The sequence below is a fragment of the Rutilus rutilus genome (genome assembly GCF_951802725.1).
Source record: "Rutilus rutilus genome assembly, chromosome: 3".
Classification (NCBI taxonomy): Eukaryota; Metazoa; Chordata; class Actinopteri; order Cypriniformes; family Leuciscidae; genus Rutilus; species Rutilus rutilus.
The window spans coordinates 15,198,323-15,206,619 of record NC_140211.1 but is presented as its reverse complement, the minus strand read 5'-3'; the positions used below and the strand labels follow the sequence as shown (position 1 = coordinate 15,206,619).

Genomic DNA, 8,297 nt, shown 5'->3' with positions numbered 1-8,297 from the left:
TCCTGTATGCAAAACCCATTTGGATTGAGAAATCGGGAGGAAAGATGACTCATCAGACCATGTTACTTTTGTTCTATTGCTTTGGTAGAACTTTTGATTTGCAGCATAAATTCTGGTCCACATAGCAGCGTATTCTAACCAAGACCTGCTGCCCACTTAGACACTCTCTGACCAAAGTGTAAAATGTTCTTAATTCATTGTCTTTATACTTGCCATTTAGGACTGGGTTAATCTGAAATGCTAGACTGGCTTAGAAACCTTGACTGTTGAAACTGCTGAAACCATCAGTTTTTGAATAGTACTTGTCAGTTTTGTCTACAGTATGCATCGATGTTTCAGTGAACAGCTCAGTTGTGAGTTTCCCAAAATCATCATTAGCCATCTATGGTCGCCAGTTCTGTCGTTTCCAACATAGTTGAATGACTTGGCGTTTCCCAAAACCATAGTTCCAACAAACATTTGCAAACAGCGTCGCAAACTTACGTGGTTGGAACTACAGCTCTCGGGCTGTGGTTACAAGCTTAGTTTCTTGTTAAAATGATGTGAAATAGATCATGATTTTAGGCACAATAAATGTCTTTCATTCCATTAAAATATATATACATTTGAATCTATATATTTTACTGTGTCAAAAATCAGCGCCATTTTTGTCCTATATTTTGTCCTATATTGTTGGACTAACATGGTTCATAGGACAGAGTTGCGACCGGGAAACAGTCGTTACTAGCTTAGTTTCTACAATGATGCATTTTACAGCGGTTAAGCAGAAAGTTATGTCATTGTATGGGAAACACAACCCTGGGCCGTCTGAGTTTAAGGTTGTTAAATATCCAGTTTATGAATCCTTTACACTGAGATATACATTTTTGTGTGCATTGGCCTTGAATAAAAGTGCTTTCCAAATAGCAGCTCTGATTGAAATTTCAGGTTTGTGATGTTTATAACAAATTGCTTGTGGAAACTGGGGCAAAATCAGTTCTGTGGTCATTTTTGAGGTTGTGCTTTCAAGCAGTTTAGCAAATCATCTGTAAAATGTCTGGCAAAGATGGAAGCTAAGAGTCTGCGTGTTTTTTTAGTTTTTTTTTTTAGTTTGGTGCTTTTTACTTGCTCTAAAAAACATTTGGAAAAACTTGCAAGTTGAAGTAGTTTCAGAAACATGTCCATCTAAAAGGGCAGCCGGTGTGAAAAGCATTGATATTACCATCACGGCTCTGAGCAATTGACTGTCGGTAAAGTCAGTAGGCCGTGACCTTTTGGCAAAATATGTTTTGTATATCTGCTTTGTATTAATAACACAGTCTTTTAAAAAATATTCTCATTTTCTAGACCTCTGCCGCGCTCAACTGAGTATAAAATCGTCTCATAAGTGGATGTCCTCAGTGACTGGAGGCTATAGCTAGAAATATTCATAACTTGACTCGATTCACCTCTTCAGCAGAAAGTCTGATATAATCACAACGCACTATGTTCATCACCACTGAAAAGGTCAAAAGAGACGTATGTTGGTAAATTCAATAGCACTCTCAAAGTGGATATCATCACTGGACTTTTCAGACAGTTGCAAAAGAACATCAAAGGAGGCAAAAAGTGGCAATTTCCTGTTTGGGCAGCTCTGTCTCTGACATACAGAGAAATCAAAGGAAAACGTCTTGCTTTAACAGATACTCTGAGTCGAGACTGACATGAAAACTGTTTCATAACTTTTGTGAGTGATAGAGACTGTTGTAAGGATCGATAAAAAATAACTACAGCCCACTGAGTCCCATCCACATAAGTGAATCTTATAATACCCTATAAAGGCTTGATTTTTATTATAAAGGTAAATAAAATAATTTATTTTTCAATTTAACCTCTGGCTGAATAAATACTGTTCAGTGTAGGTTCACTCAATTCAATCTATTTCCAATTGATTACACTCATGTCAGTCTGAGGCCTTGCTTTTTTGAAGCACATAGTGGAATATTAGTAGCCTGTACATTATTCTTAGTATATTTATTCTTCAGTTTGCTTAAAGCCTCATTCATATTCCATATGACATGTGCGTTATATACCAAGTCTTCTGAAATCATATGATAATGTTTGAATAATAGAAAAGATCGCACTGTACATCTGAAGTACATTAGATGAGCATCTGATGGCAAGTAAAGCTTTAACACGTTAACTAATTTATTAATTTTTTCATTCATTTTAATTTCATGTAAAATGGTTTGTTCTGGAATTATGGGTATTTTTGATATTAAGAAATATATTTTTATAAAATCACTCTAAAATATTGGCGGCGAATCAGACTGATTCACGGGAGTCATTTTTCTGAATCATGGACAGTTCACTTACTCACTGAATCGGCTCAGATGACTCACTTACTCAACAGCAGGTTATTATGTTGAACTCAAAATGAGCGAGAACTGTTGAATTCGGTGTGATTTTGCCCAAAATGTGTAAGGTCAGTGAAATCCATATGTAAAACTTTTGTCATTATGAATTTACGTCAGCTTTCCATTTGGGGTCATGTTGCGTTCAAGTGTTCCCTGTAGATTTACTGGATTAATTGGGATAGAAATTTAAAATGTATTCTACCTGTTATGCTTACTGTCAGTGGATATACTGTTAGGTGCATTAGCACGCACACACACACACACACACACACACACACACAAACAAACACGACAAACAGAGTTGCCAGTAGCATAGCTGATGTTAATTACCATTTAAATTCAGTCAACACAGGCAATGCACGGATATTAAATTGCAGATCTTTCACCTGTACATTTCTAAACAGAAGTTATTAGTAGGGCTGTCAGCTTTTAGTGTGATTAATTATTTTGATTTATAAAAAAAAATAAAAATTACAGCTTTTTTTCCTCCAGTCCACCTCAGACAGATTTGACAAACTCAATATACGATATAAATATAATATGATATATATAAACTTCTATATAAACATACAGATTTCTAAAGCTACTTTTCACTTTGGCATTTATTGTATTAATAAATGATCAGTGTACACAGTTTCTCATGGCTAAATATAAATCTTTTATTTAAATATACATTATTTATTTAAATATTTTATTTTAAATTATTTTATGTAATTCCTCTTTGTGCACTACATCATTCTCCATGATTACATAATGGTCAATAAATTAATGAACACAAGCTGTTTAAAGCTCAATCTGATGCATCATTAATGTTGGCCGTCTGTCTGTTCTCACACAGTAACCAGAGGATAAAGAAGGAACAAACTAAGGTCCTTTTTGTGTTTCTCAATCATCAGCTTTTTTATAACACATTCTAACTTAAATCATCAGTGTCCGGCAAACTTGCTCAAGGACCGATAGAAACCTCTCAGGATTTTACACTTTAGAAACTGCTTCAAAACAGTTGTTCATTGTTTAGGTGGGCAGTGGGGTAAGAAGACTTAGGGTACGTTTACACGGCAACGATGTACTTAAAACGGAAAGGTTTTTGAATTTTTCTTTTTTTTGAAAGGTTTTTTTTTTTGGAAACTCATTTAAATGTTTCAGTTTTTATTTGAAAACGGTCTAGTCTAAACGGCCCCTAAAGTAAGAATCTCAGTTAACTAATTGTCTTTGTATGAGAGCTTTTCTCAGCAAATACTGATATATTTGATTAATTGCAAATAATCCAATGAGTTAATTGGCTTATTAAATAATTTATTTGGTTAATTTTTATTTATTTATTAATTGACAACTCTAGCCTAAATCTTAAAAGCCTAGTCATTTCTTCCTTTAATCAGATCCACTGGTGAAGGAGAAACACCAGTCAAGCACTGTGGAACATCTGTTGAGTTAGTCTGCTTTTGCCCCTGACAAGGGAAGCTGTCATAGTGATTTGCAGTGATGGGAAAGAGGATGAACAGCAGATATGGGAAACTTGAAATTCAAATCAAAAGTGACACGAGGAAAATCAAGCACACTCTGGTTGAGAGAGGAAACCCAGAGTGGGTGTTCAACAAGCTGTTAAACACATGAACCTAAACTTATTGCCCGTCTAGTTCTCTTTCACAATTTTGCTTCTCAAGTACTTCTCAACTTCTCAACATAAATATATTTGCACATCTCTACAGTAGCAATCAATTCAAAATGTATTTCCCAAATCTATCAGAGTTACTGCATGCTTCATTTGGTTTCTGCACTTCCTGGCTGTCCATGTGTTTCTCTTCTACATTGTTTCCAGTGTTGCTGACACAGATGTTTTATCACTATTGAGGGAAAATCTGCCTGGGGAAACTATTGCCTGAGTCTAAATTTGTCTTGCGATTGGAAAATAAATATTTAATCAGGCCTATAATTGTATTTCCCCAGTTGCTAAATGATTTGGAAGACTAAGCAGTGTCCCAGTGAGTTTCCTCACAAATACTATTCATTTTTCTATTTGTATACCCAAACAAAGTAAAATATAATTTTTTGGCATTTGTTTTTGTATGATTACTGTGCTTGACTAATATTATATATTAAAGAGGACCTATTATGCTCTTTTACAAAGATTTTGTTTTGGGGTGTGCTAGAATAGGTTTTCATGCTTTAATGTCAAAAAAACTTATTTTTCACATAATTTACATTGTTGGAGCACCTCTCTTCTCAGTCTGTCAGTAAATCTCTGTGTAGTTCCAATTTGTTATGATTGGACCATTATGTGATTGTTTAGTCGACTGTTTTGAATGTGTTTGTGAAATGTCTCATCCCTTACCATAACCGTGAGTTTCACTAATAACACAACTCAACCAGACCTCACCCTCTTTTTTTTTTTGTGCATACCTTGGGCAGGAATTATTTAATAAGGAATATTGAAAACTCATGACTACAATTGAGGAGTTCGGAAACAGTGTTTATTGATATAGAGAATAACTCCATTTGGAGTTAAACATGAAACGGTAACATTAAAGAAAGTTGAAAATGTAAAAAAGCATAACAGGTCCTCTTTAATGTGTTCTGCATCACGCAAATCTGGAAATGTGCATCAAAGGTGTCAAAATCATTTAAACTAAACTTTTTATTTAGGTTTTTGCATGGTATTTTGATCCTGCTACAGCTAAATATGCAGATACAATAAATAATGTAATAGATAAATAATCCTTTGGCCTGGATTGAACGCATTTGGCCCCGGGGCCGTGTCTTTGACTGCTCTACTTTGAATGGTCATTCAAAGTGCAAAGTGCTATATTTGAGTCCCTAAAAACGGAATGCAGGATAGATAAAAAAAAAAAATAATCTATTAGGTTTAGCACGCAAAAGTGGTCAGTCGTGTGTAACGGTTCACAAATGCAGTTTATTCCATGGTTCAGAAAGTGTACAAACAAATACACAAATGTACTGTAAATACATAGACTAGTACTGGGGGGTATTCCAGAAAGCTTGGTTAACTTACCATTTGGTAAATCATAACCTCTGGGTTGATTTACCCCAAACCCGCATACCATGAGTATGTCGGTTCCAAAACACCTGAGAAGAGTTAGTTTAATCAACCTCCTATTGGTAACCCAGAGTTAATGCGCGCACACCGCGAGTACATAAAGACATTTTCAATGGATCACCGATTTCAGGAGTCACCATGGAAACCCAGGGAGAAAAAAAGCGAGCTACATATTTCGGTGAAACTGAGTTGGAGGTTTTAATGCTTGCTTATGAAGACTATAAGCCCATTATAAAAATAATAATAATAAAAAAGCAATACTGCTGCATCAGCAAAAGAAAGAGAGTTGGTTTGGCAAAAAATAACGGACTGAGTAAATGCGTGAGTTTATAAAATTATAAATGGGCTATTTTCCCCTTTCATTGTGACGCAAAAATTCTTTGGGGCATGTAGTAAAAATAGACAAGTATTTACTTGTTGGCCTCCATACATTTCTTAATATTACAGTAGTAATGCACATAATTGGCTAGTATGTTGGCTTCTTGTTTTATCAGGTGTAATCCTTCTGGAGCCAGAAGAAGTGTGAGCTAAGTCAAAATGAAACACAAAAACATTCTCCAGCAATGTAATTTAGTATTTAATGTAGCCTAATTTAGTTTTCTATGTAGCCAATAGAAAGAAGGCCGAGGCCCGTAAAACAGGTGGGGGTCCACCTCCACCTTCCCTCACCCCAGCTGCCCAGGAGCTGGCACTGTCCCTTAATAAAGGGCGACCTGTGGTCGATGGGATTCCAGGGGGCAGTTCATCGGACTCAGCTACCAAGACAAGTGGCTTAGTAAAATGTAGGTGTACCATATTAATACTTATGATTTATTGATGTTTTCACTGTTTTTGTCAGTGTTTTAATAAAGAAAATCATCAACACTGTCACCATTTTAAATAGGCATTTTGAATGCATTTTACAGTCATTGATTCACTTGTGCAGTATGCATGCTGCTTTGACTGCATATATGCTGTGTACTGTAATCGTATTACTAGTACTCTTAGATGTTCCTAATGTCCTTCTTTATTAGTTGTATTTGTTTAAGAATATACATTGAGTATTGAATATGCATGATTATATTATTGGTTTAATTATCTTGCAGTTGCTGATGGCCACATTGTATTATTGGATCCTCCTGCAACACCACACTCTGTCACAGTTGTATTGTCTTTAGGTTTCTGTTTGCTAGACCAAGCATTCCTTATTTTCACTGTAGGCTGACGATGAAGAGACCACTTCTGCTGTGACAGAAACAGAAAATGTGGGGAGGCCCATAGAGGTATGATGCATAGAATGCATTCCCCCTTTTTTGCATAAGAGAATAAATAAATTGTCATTGTCATTTTACAGAATATGGCAGGAGATTTTAATACAGATGAGGGTCCATCTACCTCCACACAGAATCTTAGCAGTGTAAGAAATGTTCCTTCCTCATTTAAATATTTGGTCTGTGTTTGTATTACAGACTTTCAGTCATGTTTAATTATTCTGTCTTTCTAGTTGCCTGCCAAAGAGCTGTATAAGGTCCACCTTCAAAAGCAAATCAGAAAAAGTGACATGGAGATGGACCTTATACAGCTTCAAATGGAGGAGAAAAGGCTTAACCTAAAAAAGGCCAGACTTGAATTGCTGGAGCACCAGCTTAAGGTGGGAAACAGTATGTAAACATTAATCTGTCATTTGTTGTTGAATGAAATCTAAAGAAATAAATACAAATGTATTTTGTTACAGGAAATAAAGAAACAATGAACAACACTTGACTGTTAACTGGTTTTAATTAAAGTGATTTTGGCAAATCATGTCTCGTACCACCCTGCATCTCTTTGGTCTACTGGGTTCACTGGGGGTTCCTCTTGGCCATCTTCAAGAGAAGGGGGGGCCCTCTCACCTCTCAGTGTGGCAATGTTGTGAAGAACAACACAAGCAGCTGTGATGTCACATGCCCTTTCTGGGCTGACCCTGAGCCCACGCAGGCACTGAAACCTTGCCTTCAGGATGCCTATGGTCATTTCCACCTTGACCCGTGTTCTGCTGTGGGCCAGGTTGAATTGTGCCTGTGGTCCAGGCTCAGGTTCAGGGTAGGGTGTCATCATATAGGGCAGACAAGGGTACCCTCTGTCCCCCAGCAAGTAACCATTGAAGTGTCCTATAAAGGTAGTTAAAGTGTATAATTGCATTAAAAAAAAACATTGTGTAAGGCAAAACATACCCTGTTGAAATTTGTGGCACAATGATGACTCCCTAAACATTCTGGCATCATGTACAGACCCTGGCCATTTGGCTTCAACATTAGGGGTTGCATCACATATTATCTAGTTAGTGGGGACCAGTAATGAGGGTGATTTAATGGTTTAAACACCCAAACATTTAGCACCCAAAAAATCTATTGTCACCTGCACATTGATGCTATGGATTGACTTCCTACATAGTCTCCTTCATTGACTGAATGAGCTTTAATGGGAATGTGGGTTCCATCAATGCACCCAATCATATTTGGGAACCCTGAAACTGAAAGTTATATAATTAGAAACATTTAAAATTATTGTGATTGTATACAGTATGAATAGACTATTGTATACAAAAAAACTCCCCGTCGCAAAAAAGTTAAATAAATGGAGTTAAATATTTAACTCCATTATCTTCGTTTAATAAATTAACGATTCTTTTGAAAAACGGTAAATATTCATTTGGATACGAAAACACATCGATACGTGGTTGTATCACCCTCACGGCGGAAAAGATTTCGTATTATCTGTGCTTCCACATCCACTGGATCGTCTTCAAAAGGGCACGCCATGCTCCGTCACCTCTCTGAAACAATCTAACCCTGGAACATAACCTGCTACCGAGCAGGTTATCTTCAGAGAGTAAGTTCCTATGGTTA

General features: G+C 36.4%; 1 long non-coding RNA gene across 1 annotated transcript; it reads left to right on the top strand.

The window, feature by feature from the left end:
- The first annotated feature begins 5,362 nt into the window (after positions 1 to 5,362).
- LOC311288477 lies at positions 5,363 to 7,062 on the top strand. The gene is made up of 4 exons (XR_014626927.1): positions 5,363 to 6,212; positions 6,516 to 6,692; positions 6,764 to 6,826; positions 6,914 to 7,062. It is a non-coding gene; the product is annotated as an uncharacterized lncRNA (long non-coding RNA).
- Positions 7,063 to 8,297: the final 1,235 nt, after the last annotated feature.